Here is a 20,691-nt window from a genome sequence, read left to right as displayed (position 1 = left end):
TTTTTCATACCAGCAAAACTTTTGTTTTTTTTTTTTGGAAAAATAAAGTATACTGAGAGTAAAATGTTTTTTTTATCTCTCGTTTAATTCTTTAAAAAAAAGATATCGGGCTGACTTTGAGACTAAACGCCTCATATAATGGTTCAGCATTTTTTAAAAATATGTTTCCTCCTTTATACTCTTTAATTCCATTACTCCACTCAAAATATCAGCCTGTTGCTACTTGCTCAGTCTCAACCGCTATTTACACCACTTTGTTTCAAACTCAGACGGCCACTAAACGCTAAATAATCAATCTTAAAACGATCCCTCTCTTTTGCAGCGAAGGGGGAAAGGATTTTAAAATCGCGCTTCATGTGGATATTTATATGCACGATTTGTATTTTATCAGGCTGAATAAATGTTTGAGCAGGATTTATTTATTCGGCTGAAGCTTCTATTTAGTTGCAGAACGGATTGAAAATATTGCTGGATCAGACGGCCTCCTTGTAAACATATGCCGCAGGGTATAGTAGCCCTCTTGCTATTGGCTGAAAAATGCATTTCGCGGAAAACCTGTTTCTTTCAGTTGCGTATCATTATGGATAATATTAGAAGATCATCACTTCATTTAATATCGCAAAAGGTTACCATTATTTCCGCAGTTTTTTTGGAAGGAAATTGTATTGTTCTCTGGTTGATTAAATTTGCTGCAGAAATGTACAGGGACACCAAATATTGTGACTGAAAGGTAGTCATCAGAAAATTAATGTTTGAAACTTGGTTCAAATTAAGAATCGTTTTCATTGTTTTGATTTAAAATATAAACGTGTCGAATGGCATGAAATTTTAAGAAATTAAATTTCGTAATGTGTGAATAACATTTTTAAAACAAGCCTTCAAAGTTGTAGTGTCTACACTCTACCTTTAAATCTTTAGAAATTTTGAATATTTTGGCAACACATCAATTAAAAAGATGTATTCAAATGATCGCGTTTTGTTTATTTCCAATTTCCATGCAGGAAATAACCATAGTCAAAAGTAAAAAATCTTCAAACTATTCCTCAAATGTCAACATGCGAATGCGTCATTAGTGGGGAAAAGGACCGTGTTCAAGATGTTTAATAACTTGATAAAACGAAAATGGTTTATTTACTTGGGGGGGCCAATTGGTTCTAACTATTGTATTTTATTTTATCAATGTTTTAAAATTTTAGGTTTATTACAACAATAGGTAAATCACGAAAATGGAAAATATGCATCCGTTATGTTCACAGAATTCATTTTACTTTGAGACATATAAATTTGATATAATGCAGCAAACCGTGCACCTTCAATGGATAGTTTAAAATTGGTTTTATGTTTAATTTGATTGTTGAAAAAGAAAAATACGAAATCAGATTTTTGTATTACAACTCTTGCTTGTAAGGTATATAATATAAATATAGCTGCATTTCTATTAATATTTTAATCATCTCTAAAATACGGTTTAAACCCAAAGTTTTTTGCCAATAAATTCTAAAAAAACATTGCAATTAATTGACTGAAAAAAAAACTACAAGAGTCATATAACTTTCAGTAACTTAGTTAAAATATAACGAGCTGATGTGTGCCTCATATGACTTCCTTTTACTCCAATTCAATGTCATTTTCCCATTATTGGCAATTTTAATGTGATTCAATAGTTTACTCTCTAAATATCACCAACAGTGGCCAAACTGAAATCAGATTTTTAAAAAAAACGCCAAATTTGTCGCCAAGTTGGCAACAAAACTTGGCGACCAAAATACTGGCGATATATCGCCAAGTGTTCGCCAAATTGTAATACCACTTGAGTTTACATCGAAATTGACAAAAATCCCCCCCCCCAAAAAAGGCAAAAGATCCCCTTTAAAACGCCCGATTGTAACCAAAAGGGGAGGTGCACAACTAGACCCTCCTATTAGTCTACATACTAAATTTCAACTTCCAAGGACATACCTTTCTTGAGTTATGCGACATACATACGCACATACGCACATACATACATACGTACATACGGACGTCACGAGAAAACTCGTTGTAACTAACTCAGGAATCGTCAAAATGGATATTTCGCTTGTCTATACGTTCTTAGGCACTTATCCACGTGTAGTCGAGTCGAAAAAAAAAACTTAACAATCATTCGGGAATGAGCAAAATGAAAATTAAGGTCGATTTTTGAGTGAAAATTTTTTCGCGAATACAATACATCCTTTTTTGTAAAATGAAGTAAAAAATACGCAAATTAAACGATGTTTCCCCATAGAAAGTTCCTTTTGTTTTGCATTGTTGAGCACGAGTATATTTTATTGACACAGTTTGTGTGTTAATTCCAACAGTTAAACAAAAAAAAAAAAAAAAAACACCTTGTAAACATCCCTCTACCAAGCTATCGCACTTCCATTCCTTTCCTAAATCCGGGTACAGTGACTCAACTTGTTCTTCTCTAGTACCATTGAAATTTTCTGGAACATGGTTGAAGCCAACATTCAAGTTTCCCAACAGCAGAATAAAACGTGTAAGTTTAAAAAAACAATTACGCAAGTCAAAATTTTTCAGTGACTTCCAACCATGCGGAGCATAGTTTAGTACTATCATTAAAAATCATTATAAGCAAAATTTATATTTTCAAATGGTATATTCTGTCTCCTAGACACGGAAGAAAAAATTGGTACCGGTAAACAAGGAAGCAATTTCTATTATTATTTTTCTTTTAAAATTGAAACAACAGCTAATGTAGGCTACTGAGAAAAATCGAAGCTCAAAATAAAGAAAAATAAAAAAGATATTAATATACAGTGGCTCCCAAAAGTCTTCGCACACCTACGACTTTCAACGAAATACGCCCCAATCCATTGGTTAGAATTAATATTTCGGAATAGGTATTAAATTATAAGATTTATGATCAACTTTTAAAAAAACTACATGAAAAGTTTTTAAAAAATATTAAAACTTAATTTTTTAAAAAATCAAAAAATAAAAAGTGTCAGAAATTTTATCTCACAAAAGTCTTCGTACACTTTATAAAATGTCTATATATTATTGAATAATCTAACCTTTGATTAAGTTATTAATTAGTAGAATATCATACAGTATTCATAACACCTTTTAAACGTCTGGGAATAGATTTCATTCTTTTTCTTTCTTTTTTTTGCGTAATTTCTGAGTAAGTGTTCAACCACACTTCGCGTCTCACTGTTTCAAGCTCTATTTTCGTCTTAAAGCCCTATTTTCGTCTTAAAGCCCTATTTTCGTAATCTAGCCTCCAGATATCTCTAAATACGTTAAATTAAGTTAAAATCTGGAGATTGAGGGGGTATTTTCTAAACTTAAGGACAATTTTCGAGGCACTAGACGCAAACGTTGAAAACCGTGTGCTTCTTATCGTTATCTTGATAAAAAAACAAAGTTGTTTCTAATAACCAAATTTTTGGCTAAGAGTTCAAAATTGGTTTTTAAAATATTTAAAGGAACAGCATGATTCATTATTTCATGAAAAAGTTACAAACTACCAAGTCCTGATGCTGATATGCACCCTCACGCTAGAACACCTCCAACGTCCTGATAAACTGATCCAAAAAAAGTTCTTTAGATTAAGTTCCTAATTTTTTCTTCTACTTACAGTTATACAACAATTTAACCAAAAATGTTGAATTAATATTTATCTGTAAGTAAGACATGATTCTAAAACGATTTTAGCTTATTTATCATTGATTTTGCGACGAAAAGCATAAGCTTTCTGTTTTAAGCACGACCAAGAAAATTTCTGCGGGAAGAGGTCCCATTTATTCCAGCTAATCAGAGACCTTGGCGAACAATTTTATATGAAAATTAAATGTAATATGTTTCACTTAACTCTGCAGAAACTTTCACAGCACACAAATGTGTATTTTTCATAATTTTTTTAATTTTAAATCTCCGATCACGTTTTGTCAACTTTGCCGGTTAACCTTTTCTTACCTTGTTTTCGGTCCGTTTCCTCTCTTTAAAGCATTTTATCAAGCACTTTACTATGCAAACAAATAAATTAACTAATTTAGAGGCATTTCAAACCAATTTACCACTACTGTGGGGAAAAAATTCAAATTTTGAATGGTGTTTGCCGTTTTTTACGAATACCAGCCTTTTTACAGTAATAAGCACAATATTAAGGAATTGATAAACAAAAAATTAAAGCAAAATGACTTTTAAGGGTCAACACAATGCAAAAATATTAATAAAACGACATATGATAATTTTAATCATGAATTTATTCGAAATTATTTGAGTGAACGATGACTTTTGTGGCGTGTTATTTCTCTGTCTCTTCGTTTTCTGACCCATTTCGAAAAAAAGATCCATCAATATTTTGAAAAAAAAAACCAATGGGTTGTATTTAGAATGACATAGGAATGATGTGAAAAAATATTGGACTTCATATTCGAATTCAGTTTCGAGTTATTTTGGTTTTACTAAAAAATTTCAAAGTGTACGAACACTTTTGGGAACCAATGTATATACATGTGTGTGCATATATATATCTAATTTGAATTCTGACACTTTGAATTCGAATTATGTTTTTCACAATCACGAGTTGCGATAGGATCCTACACATTGGAGGGGGTTGTTTCTAGAAATGGCTCATGTCCTCCCAAGCCTGCCCCTCCTCCTGGGCGGTTACGTGTATTTATGTGTGTAAGGACTTGTTTGTGTGTAGACGTGTGTGTATGTAGGAGTGTGTGTATGCAGGACATGGACGCCACCGCCTAGGAGGAGGGGATTCCGGTGGACAGTGCTGCTAGTGGAGGCTAGGATCAGAGGAGCAGCTCTGTCCTCCGGTGGACGGCGCACAGTGTGGCATAGTGGGCAAAAATCCACCGAACTCGCGGGTTTTGAGCTAGGATCTTCTATTATGGCTCAAAATGCGGCAAAATTCTTCGACTATTTCGTAGTGGTGCTACAATTTTGAATTTCTTAACCCCCTTAGCTCCGCAGAGCTCAGAATGGACCCAAGTCGCGATTTTAAAAACTAAAAAGTATGACCATATTTTTTCCCTGATATGTGGCTCAATGCTTAGTATAAATCAAGGAATCGGATAATAAGACACGACTTTTGATCGCTGCCGGGTGTTTAGAAATGCTTTTTTCCACCGTATAAGTCATAAAAACATTATTTTTCAGGTTTTTCCGTTGAAAAAATGGGTTTTAACGGTCTTTACACATCTCCCGCGCAAGAACAAATATATATTTTAATTCCAATCTGCAAGTTTTCAATCATTTTCCAAAGTTCAAAAGGCAAAAACCTCCCTAAAACACCGAAAAATTGCTCAAAGTCCGAATTTCAGCTCGAGATTCTACCATTGTCCACGGAAATACATCTGTGCAATAGCGGCAAACAGCTTATTTCATATGTATACATTTATATGTATACATTTTGAGAATAAATCGTCTGCGTTCGAATAAAGACCTTTACATTTAAACTTTCCGAATGCTTTTGATGTTTTAAAAAAATTTAATGTCTTAAAGTAACAGTTGAGCAAATGTGTAGACGCAATATTAGTATGTTTGTCTGTTTCCTTGCATTAATCATAATATTCGAATTGTAACAGGTATGTTCACTCTTTTACATAAGTATACAAAATAGAAAACTTTGTCCTCTGTTACATAAATAAGTATTTAAACAAATTATGTAAATTACATTTTTTTAAAAATTAGTTTCTGCGTGTAAGACCAACAAAACAATATAAACTTTAATATAAATTCAATAAAACTTTATAACAAAGTTAAAATTTCATGTCTTTACTGTTTTTTATACAGAAAGTGAAAGCTAATGGACATATATTTGTAAATATGTGTTTTTTAAATTAAATACAGTGAAGTAAAATCATATAGTTTCATTAATCCTTTCATCCCTACCTTAAATTTTGCTGTATTATAACCTATAAATGATGTTGTTAGGAACAAAACTGGGCTAAAAGGGTTCATCTGAGCATTAATTGTTTAGTTTAAAACACATTGAAATTTTAACATGTGTTTTTACATTTTAAGTTAGAATTCCAACAAAAACACTTACGTAAAAGAGTGAACATTACGATTATTCCGAGGAAACAGACAAACATACTAATTTTGCGTCTATACATTTGCTCAACTGTTACTTTAATATATTTAACTTTCTTAAAAACATCAAAAGCATTCGGAAATTTTAAATGTAAAGATTTTTATTCGAACGCAGACGATTTATTCTCAAAATGTATACATATAAATGTATACATATGAAATAAGCTGTTTGCCGCTATTGCACAGATGTATTTCCGTGGACAATGGCAGAATCTCGAGCTGAAATTCGGACTTAGAGCAATTTTTCGGTGCTTTAGGGAGGTTTTTGCCTTTTGAACTTTAGAAAATGATTGAAAACTTGTAGATTGGAATTAAAATATACATTTGTTCTTGCCCGGGAGATGTGTGAAGACCGTTAAAACCCATTTTTTCAAGGGAAAAACCTGAAAAATAATGTTTTTAATGACTTATACGGTGGAAAAAAGCATTTCTAAACACCCGGCAGCGATCAAAAGTTGTGTTTTATCATCCGATTCCTCGATTTATACTAAGCATTGAGCCACATATCAGGGAAAAAATATGGTCATACTTTTTAGTTTTCAAAATCGCGACTTGGGTCCATTCTGAGCTCTGCGGGGCTTAGGGGGTTAAGAAATTCAAAATTGTAGCACCACTACGAAATAGTCGAAGAATTTTGCCGCATTTTGAGCCATAATAGAAGATCCTAGCTCAAAACCCGCGAGTTCGGTGGATTTTTGCCCACTATGCCACACTGTGCGGCGGTGCTGCAGAGGCCCCTGGTCCATTCTGAAAAAGGAACCGGACATCAAAGACGCTCAAATGAAAGCAATAAGCAATTGTGATTGCTCAATAACGCTGTTTTTTTAAAACATTTTTCGGTTACTTACTTAGCGAAGCCATGACACATTTATCTAAACCATTACTAAATGAACTAGCTGATTTTGAAGTAACAACATTCCTTATAGCAAAACTTGTAGTCACAAGCTCAAAATGTTGAAAGCCATTCCGTATTTTTGAATCAGTGCAGCTTTGAAAATTTTCTGGGATTAAATTCTTTTTCAGGATCTTTAAGCATTACGTAGAAGCGTATCACATGTGCCACTGTCTTGCACTAAGTTCAATAAGATCTTTTTAACATGACATTGAATGATACAGATCCCGAGCTCACACGTATAACATCTGAGATAGGAATAGAAAAGCAAAACATAAAAAAAATTATAATGAAGAGCACTTTTTGCTTCTGAAGTACTAGTAGTGCTAAGCTAAACATTTTTGCTTCCTCTTTGCGCGTTTTTACTTCCTTTTACAAAAATGGAAGTATTGTATTCGCAAAAAAAATTTCACTCAAAAATCGACCTTAATTTCCATTTTACTCACCCCCGAATGAATGATAAGTTTTTTTTTTTTTTTTTCGACTCGACCACACGTGGATAAGTGCCTAAGAACGTATAGACACGCGAAATATCCATTTTGACGATTCCCGAGTTAATTACAACGAGTTTTCTCGTGACGTCTGTATGTACGTATGTATGTATGTGCGTATGTATGTCGCATAACTCAAGAACGGTATGTCCTACAACGTTGAAATTTGGTACGTAGACTCCTAGTGGGGTCTAGTTGTGCACCTCTCTTTTTGGTTGCATTCGGATGCTCCAAATGGGGTCTTTTGCTCCTTTTTTGGGGGAAATCATTGTTAATTTCGATGTAAACTCAAGTGGTGTTATAATTTGGAGGACACTTGGCGATATATTGCCAGTCTTTTGGTCGCCAAGTTTTGTCTTCAACTTCGCGACTAATTTCGCAATTTTTTTTAAATATGGTTTCGATTTGGCCACTGGTGGTGATATTTAGAGAGTAAACTATTGAATCACATTAAAATTGCCAGTAATTAGGAAATGACATTGAGTTGGAGTAAAAGGAAGTCATGTGATGTACACATCAGCTCGTTATTTATTTATTTTCCACTTTCATTTTTATCTATTTATTTTGTAAGTTAACGAATTTGATTTTCAAGCATCAAGATAAATCTTAAAAGCAGTGTTGTACCTAGCTCAAGCAACATAGCATTATATTCCGTTTCACACAATGTTTATGAAGTTATTTTTATTAAGTAGTTCAGTATAGCTGTTATGCATATGGTAACATATATAGCTCTTGACGAAGAACACGTGACGCCCTCGACGTCTCTTTGCTGTCTCTCATTCATAGGATGCAGTCAGATCACTTCAAATGTAAGCACATTCGTATTATCAGAGAAACTTGTCTACTTGTATACTTTTTCTATTAATGCCTGATGTTCTTTTTAGTTATATTATATTTTTTCAAGTAACTTAAAGTAAACTCAAGCAGAAAACATGGGTCCGCGTTTCAATTTTTTCATTTACATTTTATTATGACTAATTCAGCATACCTATTTCTGTAGGGGGGGGGGGGCTGTGAATGTTTCCGAAAACATTGAAAAGTGTGAGATGTCAATGTTAGTGATGTGCCGGATCGTTAAAAAAGGTATATCTGCGGATACGGATAAGGAACTCTTTTTTTCCCCTTTTGGTAATTAGAACTCTACAAAGACGAAACCAATCTAAGAATACTTAGACATTTTGAACGAAAAAAGAAGTATCAAAATCGGTTCATCTGTTTAGGAGCTACAATGCCACAGACGAACACATATATGCAAACGTCAAACTTATTACGTACTTCCTTTTGTGTCCGTTGTTTCAAATTGACTTCAGAAATGAGACCTTTAGTTTAAATATGAGATAAAATTAAATTTAAATCAAATTTGAAAGTGCTTTTCTTTCTTACCTATGTTTAGAACTAGTGGTACCCGCACGGCTTTGCCCGTAATAGAAAATTAAAAGTTCTTTTAGTTCGCCTGTATATTTACAAATAATGTATGGTGAATTTTCTCGCCAATTGGCTTTTGCCCATGTTACGGTTCCACGTTATGATAATTTCGTAATTTACTCGTCCATCTTATGAAAATTTTGTTCCTAAATTTCAATAGAAAAAGAACCACATCGAATTTTTGAAAAATCGCTTCGAGGTGCACACCCCCATGCTACAAACTAACTTTGTACCGAATTTCATGAAAATCGGCCGAACGGTCTAGGCGCTATGCGCGTCACAAAGATCCCGACAGACAGAGATCCTGACAGACATAGAGACTTTCAGCTATATTATTAGTAAAGATTCAAATATGTGTTAAAATTTAAGAATGTAAAACATCCGTTTAAGATCCGTCAAAAACGTAACAGATACGGATACAAATCTTTATTTTTCCTCGTATATCCGTGAATGCGGATACGGTTTCCCGCACGTCACTAGTCACTGTTGCCTTTTTCGTTAGAAAAGGAAAGCTCGTATTTTTCCGGGACCTTCATTTTATGAAGAAAACATTAACCATTGCAGCAGTTTTTTATGAGGCATATTCAACGAATAGGCATCTCATTTACTTCGTTAAGCTGAAGTTTTATAAACACTGTGGCTGAATTTATACATAAAATAACACCAAGAAGCATAAATTGTGTGATTAATAAATAGTGAAAAGAAAACTTTTACTTGTGTGTGGCATTCCAGTTGATCATAAATTCTTTGGGAAGACATAAATTTCAAACTATGCCAGAATCTGAAGAAATTTGGCTTTTGCTCAGATTCTGCGTGTGTACTTTGAGAATACTGCAAAAATATCATATTTCCTTCTTTAATATGCATTCATTATAACAGTTGACGTTTTGAGTAAGTTACTTATGTAAAAACAACTGTAAACATATCTAATGCTAATACATTTTCTAAAAAATATGTCTTTGGCATTATTTTGCACTTTAACGTGCTCTAAGATTGACTTCTCATAAAATACGATTATTTACAGGATTTGTTGCTTTTACTACAAAATACACAAACAGACACACGTCAAACATCTATGTAAGAACGCAAAACACAACTAATATGAGTTCACCTAGTCTGCCATTAGTTTTTAAAGGATATTTTTTTTTTTCAACCTCCCGACTTCTTTTCAAATATTTACTCATGTTTTATAGAATAAATGGTCACAACCTTATGTTTTATTGCTGTTAAATTATGTATAAATATTAGTTTTTAATGAAATAAGCGGCAAACTATCCCAGAGGTTAACGAAATTTGATTCTTTTTCAAAAAATTCATATGTGTTACCAGTAAAACAATCAGGCGTTACGTTCACAAGAAGAAAATATATGTGTTTTTCTAGTTGATTTAACTAAAACCTGAAAAAAGTTTGCTGCGAGCGTTTATTTGGTGCATACAAAGGTTGGGATTCTCGCTTTTATAACACTGGTTATAACGATATTTTTTAAAAAATAGAAATACATTGTTATGGTTCAATGCAGAATAAGGTTTAACATACAATGCAGCAATATCCTGAAAATCGCCATTTTTGTACTCGTTGTCTTGCCCTTAGGTAGAGTTAAGACTGCAGAAACAATTCAGTAAACGTGACGTCATTAATCTTTGCGTAATACACTGCTTGAGATTAAACCTGTTAAAAGTAGTATTGCGTCTTGGGTAAAACTTCGATTTTCTAATTTTGTTTTTCTCTGCTTTTTTTTTTTTTTTTTTTTTTTTGAGTTGTATTATTTTTGTTGCCGGGTACGACATTATTTATAAATTTCTAAGTTTCAACGGTACGTTTGTCGCTGTCTTCTGATCGATGAAAATATGAAACGATGCAGCGGTTATCCTTTAAATTTTACATTCCTTCACCATTTTTTTCTTTAAAAAGGGACTTAGAAAAATATGTACCAGGCTAGGCAAGGATTGTTACGAAATCCCTCGTAATACTCGTTTGAAAGAAATCCTTTGTTTATATAGCACAAGCTGTTGTACAAACTATATTACAGTAACAAGACCACCGTTTATTGCAATCAATCTTTGAGAGAAAGAAGTAAAGACCAAATAACATTCATTCATTCTTTCTTTGCATTAGTATATATAGCAGCCTTTTTAATGTTTTATTTTATTAGCTACGAAAGGCTAAATAAAGAAGCATTTTTTTTTATCACAAGCTCAGTCTTTGTGGAGAGATAATGAATATATGTCATTTCATGTCTGCATCGCCTTTCAGCAAATACACGTGTATGAACTATCCTCCTAAATCATCTGTTCCGCTTAATGTGTTTTTTACGTTCAATTTTTCGTCAACTTACATTTTTTCTCTTTAATTTATTTTTCACTTAGCTACCGAAATATTTTTTCTTCATGGCTAGTTAATAGCGTAGAATGAATATTTTTAAAAACAGTATTAATTAAGAACAACTTAAGACAGGAATGAGACATAGAAGGATGATTTCGGTTACTTTTTTCATGCGTGACAGTTACAGATATTTTGAGAGGAAAATCTGACAGTGGTAGAAAGGGGTGTGTTCGGAAAAAAAATTAGATGGAATTCAGAGAGCTTGAAATAATTTGTACCACGGTTGGGGATCATGACGTTATTCTCTTGTAAACTCTGCCCAAAATTGTGTACGTTAGCAGGAGTTTTTGAAAATCACTATCTTTGATGTTTTTATACGTTTTGAACGTTTTCCTCATTTAATGAAAGAATAGTCATTTTGCATTATTGTTTTTTATTAAGTTATATATATATATATATATATATATATATATATATATATATATATATATACAATGCTGTTCAGAACCCTAGTTCATATTGCAATTTATATGACAAACTGTCCGAAGTCCCGAGAATTACGATTAGTGTGAAGAATTACGTAAATTCTCAATGTCTTTGAATGGCAGTTGTAGTTCTTGAACGCACTTTATGGAACAGAAACGTGGTAGTTGTGAATTTCTTCAGGGATAACAAACAATTATTTTTTTAAAACTTAATGCATTGTCTTTTAGATAACTTTCAATTAATCAATGCAAGTACACTTAAAATAATTAACTGTATAATAGTAATTTCAATTCCAGACGACATACTGTTCCCAGCCTTCTACATATATTTAGTAATTTATCACAAAAAGTTTCTTTAGCAGTTATTTTGTAAATGATTTAACATTAAATCACATAATGTCTTTAACTCCCTGCTTCCAGTTTCAAAATAAAACAAAACAAAAATAATAATAAAGCAATTGCTTATTTTTCGCAATTCAAATTGCAAGCATATTTATCGCATACTCGCGCATATTGACTCAGTATTTATTTAGAGCACGGTATGTACAACAAGTAAATTAATATTGTCGGAAATACCAGCAATGATTACATTTACTGTTTTAAAGAAGCAAAAATAAGAGTTTTTGTGAAAGTTTCCTTAAACTGCTATAGAACACTTTTCATTTTGAGAAATTTTCGTTTTGAAATAAGCATGTTTTATTGTAATTATTATTAAGTTGGAAAAATAAGTATTATACTGGAAATTCATGAAAACCATAAGAATCAACTGTATGACAATTACCAAAGCACGTACTGAAAAACGTTTTTAATACAAATGCTGCGCTGATTTTTTTTTCTTTATTTTTAAATTTATTCATTAATTCCTAATATTTTTTTAACAAATTCTGTTAAAAAGGTAGATTTGTGTGAAATTGTTTGGTAAACACACCACAAAAATAGTTTCATCGTTTTTAACTGGTATAATAGTTACACAGTTCTAGGGAGGATCACAACGTACACTTTAAACAATGTTCTTCTTTAAAAAAAAATAAAGTTACAATCTCAGCTTTTTGGAGTAATCATTCTTTTTTCAGACCACACATTTTATACTGGAACAACAGTTCTATTTCTTCTGCTCCATGTGTACTTTGAGACCACAAAATATTGAAAGAACAGAATATTCACAAAAAAAGTTTTTGCAGATTTTTATCTTAGACAGTTCCAATTCTTAAAGTTTTGCTGCAAAATGCATTTTTTAACTGAGTAACAGAAGGCGATGTGCTCTTTCGTTTTAAGTCAAGTGCTGCAAATATTATACCCCCTCAAGTCAGTAATCTTCGTATTTTTCCCTCTAGAAGTTTTCGTAAAATCATTCCCTTTACTTTTTTAAAAAATCTGAAATCGGTCACTATTTGACTTGCAAGTTTTTACAAAAGCTAAGCCAATGAAATTTCCCTTCAAAACAAATATTATGAGGGAAGAGAATATTTTTCCACTTGTACGAAAAGGTATGATTTAAACTTAAATATCCTTTCTCCTCAGCACTAATTACACTTACTGCTTCTTGATTAGTTCGGGGAAGAAGTAACCTTAGTAACTGGATTTTTATGCAAATTTTTTATCGCTGGGAGGACGGAACAATGAAAAAAATGATTAAGCAAATTTCCTAACCTAAGGTTTGATTTGTATAAGTTTAAAATAGTACGTCAAAAAGAATTTTCATCAAAAAAAGTATTTGATGTTATTACTTAAATTATATTATCCTCGAGCTTTTGTAGAGCATTTCTTCAACACCAAAAAAGCTCCTTTGGGACTTTTTTTGTAATTTTGATAAAATGGCATTCTTCCAGCATATAGAAAAACTTAAACTTTTGTCTTTATTGTCCTCTGGGTTTAATTTTAAAACTATCATTTGAATATTTATAGAAAGTTTAGTGATAAAATTATGGATTATGTTTCATTCTTTTTTTAAATAAAAAGTTTTCTTCTTTGCAGAATATTTTTCATTTATCAAATATTTTTTCTAACAAAATGTAATTAAGTTTTATCACGATTTTCTACAGAAAACACATTAAGTTTTAGAGAAATTTCTCAGCACTCAAACAGTAGTTACAACACATATACTTGTTGACCACATGTTTTAATATTCTTCCTATCAGTCAAAACTTTGAGACTTGTAAACCCTTTATGAATTTGAAAGCATTACTGCATGACAAAAGCAAAAAAAAAAAAAAAAAAACTATGTGTCCTGTTTTTCTTTCGACACAATTTTTCATAGTTGTTTATCTCTTTACGATTTACACTTTTGAGAATATTACCAAATTTAAACGAATTTTCTTTCCGTAGTCAATAATCATCTGTTTTATTCCCTTCCGCTTCCTTCACTTTGGTTCCTATCTATATTCTCTGAGGCAAATTTTATTTCTTTATCTTACCTTGTTCGGGTTATCCTGAGCCCTGTCTTTTTATTGTATTGATGAAAAGGCTCGTTACGATAGTCTCAAAACAGCTGTTCGTTGAATTTTCAACTATTTTCATCACTTTTATTTGTACTTATATTCACGTTGTCTTATTTTACTATTCATATTTTAAAGCTAAGTCCTGAGTGCTTTTCTAAAAACACAGTCAAATTTTGGTCATTAGAAAAAAAAAATTTAAATCATCTCTGATTCAATTCTGAAACAAACATTTTTAGTGACAGAAAATCATGATCTTTGAGTCTGTTTGGGTATTTTTGAAGTAAAACACTGCAAAAAAAAGAGTACTTGTATGTTATTAACTTTGTTTTAGCTTGTGATATGTATACTAATGTTTTAACTTAGAAAACTGCATTACGATATCCCATTTATTGATAAATATTTTATTATATGATTTCATCACTTCTAGTGATGCAATGTTCCTTTAGCAAAAACTTTATTATTGACGCAAAATCTTGTAACAGCTATTTTGGAAAAATCTCTTTTAGCTTACTGAAATTTTATTAACATAGCATTATAACTTCTATACTTCTACAAATAATACACCTTTGTTGTAAGTATTGTTCAAATAGTATTTGTTCCCATCAGTTTCAATGTAGAATAATCTTACTACTGTAGCATATAAAACATTAACGCAATATTACGCAAAAGTTGTAATTTTTGAAATGTTAAATAATTTTAAATCGTTTAATAATCTTACTACTATTATATATGCGAAAGTTTGTCTGTACGGATGGATGGATGTTTGTTACTCTTTCACGCAAAAACTACAGAATGGATTTAGATGAAACTGTACAATAATATAGGCTATGCATCAGAATAACACATAGGGTAGTTTTCATCCCGTTATGGGGGCAAAATTAAAGTTCGAATAATGTTCTTTCACAAAACATAAAAGATTAATTAAATATTTGATCTTATATTTTCTTTTATTTTGGCTATGTGTCTGATGGGAAATGTCCCATTAGACTCCACATGAAAAGAACCATTCAACCCCATGCCACTTTGCCCAAGTATAAGGCCAACTTTTGGATAACTATTTAAAAATAACACAAAAAGAGGATTGTAACAGAAGAACGCATCGCTCGTTTGGAAAAAGAGTGCCACAATGCGAAATTTTCAATTTTTCTTTCTTTTTTTTTTAGTTTAAAGGGCTCAAATGACGTTATTTTCTTGGGAAAATAATCACAGTTTTTTGTTTATAATATTAACCACTGGAGATCAGAGCAATTTCGCTTTTCTTACAGCAAATTACCTGAAAAGTTAAACTTCAAACGCTTCTCCTGTAAAATTTCACTTCTTCGTACTGTGGCACTTGTCTTAGAAATGAGCGGCATGATAAAACTCTAAAACAGCAAGTGTAAATCTAGTAATGGAAGATATTTTAGTTGACTATTAACTAACAACTTTTTAAATAAAGCAATAAAAACATCACCTTGATGCTTGAGCAAGTCTTCTCCTTTTCTGTCCAAACAGCTAATGAAAAAGAAATGACTCACTCGTAGCCATGTGCAGTACTTCTGGCGCATTTTAGTTTGAAAAATTTCCAAACTATAAAATGACTTATCCCATTAGCTCCCAGTCTCACATACCCGTATTCAAAACTCAGTTTGACTCAACGAAGGACCTGAGAATCGTGGTTTCGGAACTTTTTTCTCTCTCCCGCTCCGTAAGAAAAGATATTCAATTTTTCGCTGTCATTGAATACCTTTCCCGATAATCTCGCATAATAGCGCTGTCTGGGGTATTATTTAAAATCGAATGGGACCTCGATTACAGCATGAAGTGCAGTCGTAAACGGAAGGCGATGTTTAAGCTCTCTCGAACGGCAGCCACAGCCGTGCTTCTATCGCGAAAAACGAAAAATCAAACGCAGGGCCACTTCACGTTTAATAACTTGTGCCGCCCCGCTCACATTCTGCTGACTCTGCCGATAACGAAATTACAAAGTATAAATAAAATTGATACGCCATTTTAATTTGGGGACTAACATGGCGGGCGATCGTTCGGCAGTAAACGAGCATATTAAAAGCGCAATGTGAGTTCATTACATCAGCTAAACTATCCTGCAGCCTAAGTAAGTTTTAATCTGCCATTTGAAGCAATTCCCACCCCCTTTTAGCGTTGAAAGTGACGTTATGAAGGCAGTTTATTATCTTCCATTTCTTGATTAATGGCGCCAGGGATATTAGAATGCGTTTTACACGATTACCGGTGGGTGGCGCTAGCAGCCGACCTTTTTGAACCGACCCAAAACGGTCTGCAGCTCATTAATGAAGTAAGAGTGTTCGTGGAACAAAACCTTCAACTACTCATATTTCAAACACGTGCCTCCTAAATTGTTTTCGATGTTCGAATTTCGGCTGCCGTAAATGATTATAGATGTGCTTGCGTTACATCGTCGGAGCTTTTAAATTTTCTGTAATTAACTTTTCAACCTGTTCAATTTTCGCACCTTTCCGAAAACCCGTGTTGCAATAAAGTTAAAAGAGCGCCCCGACGATACATACAATTTTAACGCAACTTTGCGTTGTCGTAATTAGACGATAATAACTTTGCGTTGAAATTTATTATTTGAACTGGGCATTTCCGAAAACGGAAAGGCGTTAGTTATTCCATCAGTTCCCCGAAATATGGTTTTCCACGAAATGTTTTCATTAACTTTTTTGTCTTTCTGTGCTTTCGAACTATGTATCTCCGAATCTTAAGTTACTTTCTGTAGTTTGATGGTTTCAAAAATAAAAAAAAGGGAAAGAGGAGTTTTAATTTTTTAAAAGAATAGTGTATAATGAAGAAACAAGTCAAATGCCGTCCAATATTTTTGCAAGGTAATTAATGTACTATAGAAAGTCAATAAGAAATTGTTTTCTAAGGTATTTATTTGATTAATTACATCTTTTTTCTCCTGGCAGAAAATGTTAATGAAAAAAAGTTTAATCAAACTGAAATCGAGTAACTGCTATCCAATGATTTTCTCCCCCTTACAGCAGTTAGTTTTCACAGCATTTATAGGGAAAGCTCATGAATACAAAAGTAGCCATCAACGCCAAACAAATATTTCACCAACAATATACGGAACAAAAAAAATTAGCAACTATTCCATATGAATACATTTTAACATGTGTGTGTTAGAAATTTCGCATATTCTGAAAATGGCATACAGATGAACTTTATCAGTTTTCAGACGGAAATTTGCAAAACTGACTGAAATTATTTTTTCCAGATTATTAGCTGTGGGGTATATTTCAATCAATTTCTTTCTTTTAAATCATGAAAGCAATTTCTTAATGTAGTACTACATAAGTTTCTTTCTTATATTTAAAGTAATTATAACTGAAAAAACAATTTAAGCGTCAATTAAATTTAAACTTATTGAATCATCTTTGTAATAAATAATGTAGATAACTGAAAACTCAATTTTTAGTTCAATTGTAGAATTTAATTTAAGTAATTTTTAATTTTACACAAGTGATGACCATCGTCTAATTAAATTAATTTCAAAGCATCTTTTAAACTAAATTTTTTTTAAGCTAGAATGGAGCATATATATTTTAAATATGTTTAAATCTAAATCAAACATCAACACTTTTATGAATTGAATTTTACATGTTCTGCTGATTCTCATTTCTAAGCGAATTTGAATCATTCTTTATTAATGTTGATCTGAGCACAAAAAATATTCGAGGAAAGGATTTCAAACCTATATTTTGTCACAAATTGCCATTACACTTTAATAAATGCAAATGTTAATAAAACGCCTATATTATAAAAATACAATACGTGAAAATAATGAATTAAATAACTGTACTCAAATTATTCGTGAAAAGCAGAAAATTAGTTTACTTCGTTTAAACTATTACTATATTTAATTATTATTTAATATACTTTTTTTAATTAATTTACTTTTTACTTTTTCAGTATTTTTTTCTAGCCAAAGCCATCTTATTGGGGGGACACGAGGCAAGAATTATGTTTCTGTATTTTAAAAATGAATGTTTACATCTACGTGGCAAAGTTTTTTTTTTCTGTTTTGTTTTTGGTTTAATACTCCCTTTGTGTCGATCTTTCTCTCAGTCTAAGAAAATTCACTACAACGAGCTTCTTTCTAACACAACAAAAATTTTTCTTTTCGCATTAACAAAATGGCTGTAATTGAAGATCAACTAAAAGATGTTTTCGTCTTGGTAGTGTTGTTCAAAGTCTCTGATCGATTAAGTTTAATTCTAACTGTTTTGCTTTGTACAAACATTGTAGTTTTTCTTTTTAAAGAATTGTTTTTGTATTCCTGTAGGTGAAAATTTGGTTTCAAAACCGAAGAACGAAGTGGAAAAAACAAGATGGGGTCTCTAACTCCGAAGCAGCAGAGTTTAAAACTACAAATGAGAAAACTCCGCAAGGTACTACAAAGAAATCTTCCAAAAGCAAGTCTGGAAGCTCAGGGCAAACAGTAAGTGTTGCTGCTGTTAGCTGCCTTCAAAAAACTCCACAACGGCCAAATATAAATGACTCTACCGTTCTTTTCGACGCAATGCAAAAACCTGTGATTTCCGAACAACAGCCACAGACTAGCAACACTGAAGGAGGACTACTTCCACCTTCTCCGATAATAGTCCCTAAAGTAGTAGTTAGTGAAACCATCTGTAATAGCACATCTTCGGACATTTCCACAACTTCTCCTAATACGGTAGGAATGGTACCTATTTCAAATATTACTCCTCCGTTGTCTGTGGTCGAAAATGGCGTCGATTCTGACAGTAGAGCATCAGATGTGTTCTGTTGGGGAAGATCTTCTTCTCCTTCCTCCTCTATGGAAAATGGAATAGCAGGAGACAGCTCTATCGATAATACGGAATCCAACCACCCGATGCAACAGTATTCCGGTCCATGCTATGGTAATCCAGTCGTAAGCGTCGATGCTGCTATCAACACATCATCTTCATATCAAGAACAAGAGATAAGGCCCAGTGTTAAGACGATAGGGGTAGACACACTTCACATGCAGGGTTGTCCTCTGAACGGACAAGAAGTGACAGACGCTGACATGTCGTCAAGTAACCACTGACGGTTTGTCTTCAGTTTCTAGGCAGAATCTCGCCTGAAACATACCTGAGCTGTTACTGGACTGAATCAGATGCTTCTTCCAATAGTGGAAGAGATTCATAAAAGTACTAAACGCTATATCAGCCATGAAGGACAATGTGTGACTGCTGCAACATAAAGAAATGAAACACAAACTCATAATATTAAGCTTCAAATGAAATAGCAGCTCAGTCTTCCTCATAAAACAGGGTAATTTTAGATAAATAAAAATTATGTATTGAGATTTCAACAAACGATCGATTACGGTTGAGACTTATGTTGTAAACTTTACTGCCAAAGTTGGAACGCGTATAGAGCAGTCCATTCGAAATGGAATTCGTGAAAATTATATTGTGAAATCAATCAGCATTTCTTCATTCATGATCTGTAATCTTGTGTGGAGTTAGAGATTAAGAGATGCTATCCACTTCCTTAATGTTTCTGATGTACACAATGTTCTCGTCACTTTTTACTGGAGTTCCACTGTAAAGCCATATTTAGTGATTCAAATTCTGGCTGAATAGATTTAAACAGAAATCTTGATTCTGTTGAAAAAGTAAATAAAACATTTCTATGCAAAGTGACCTTATTTATAAGGGATATGAAAATACTAAGTTTTTAAATAAACTCGATGAAATTCTTCACATTTTTGCAACTATTTTAAACATAGGATGTAAAATATACACTTTGCATCACAAAAATTTTCTAAACATTACATATCAAATAGTAATACAGAAACCATTTCTTAATCTTTACTGGAAAATAAATGTCTACAGCTGCTTGTATGCATATTTTAGTTTGAGAATTGGTTTTTAAGTTAACTATATTTTTTAACTAATTTATTCTATCAAATATTTAGTAATTGAGATCCATTAATGTCATTTTAAACTTTATGCTGTTTTCAATACTGATGTTCATAAATTGTCTGTTGCATTAATTTGTACTTGAATCCATTCAGCCAGGATTTTTATGTGTACCCGAATGAACATAACTAATGTTTAATGACGATACCATATATTCTATGATGAAGTATGTTAAATTCTCACTTAGAAATCTTCTTCAGTTTCCTTTTCCGCTTGAGGGTTTTTTTTTTCCTTTTTTTTCAGAAAGCATTCATCTCTAAATAAACTTGTTTTTTTATTTAAAAGGACACCTCAATTTTTAAGCTTTTTTTTTCTTTCTTTTTTCATTATTTCGTACCTTTTTTGCTACACTTTTTGTATTTTTAATTCAACGTATATGATGTAAAAAAATTATTCATGTTTACATGCTTTTATGTCTAGCTATGATATTTAATATTTTTAAATGCATATCCAATTCTTAATTTAAAAATCGAACTTTCTTACAAAACCTTCTTTTTTTTATTACTTACATATTAGAGACAATTTCACGGATGTTAAATATATAATCACATTGTTCTACACATTTCAACCAAAATTTATAA

General features: G+C 32.2%; 1 pseudogene; it reads left to right on the top strand.

Annotated features, from left to right (window-relative positions):
- The window catches only part of LOC129216160 (H2.0-like homeobox protein), a 145,456-nt pseudogene extending 126,226 nt beyond the window's left edge, over positions 1–19,230 (top strand).
- The last annotated feature ends 1,461 nt before the right edge of the window (positions 19,231–20,691 follow it).

The sequence above is a fragment of the Uloborus diversus genome, chromosome 1, assembly GCF_026930045.1.
Source record: "Uloborus diversus isolate 005 chromosome 1, Udiv.v.3.1, whole genome shotgun sequence".
Taxonomy (NCBI): Eukaryota; Metazoa; Arthropoda; class Arachnida; order Araneae; family Uloboridae; genus Uloborus; species Uloborus diversus.
The sequence above is the reverse complement of the archived record's forward strand: the minus strand, read 5'-3'. Positions and strand labels throughout refer to the sequence as shown.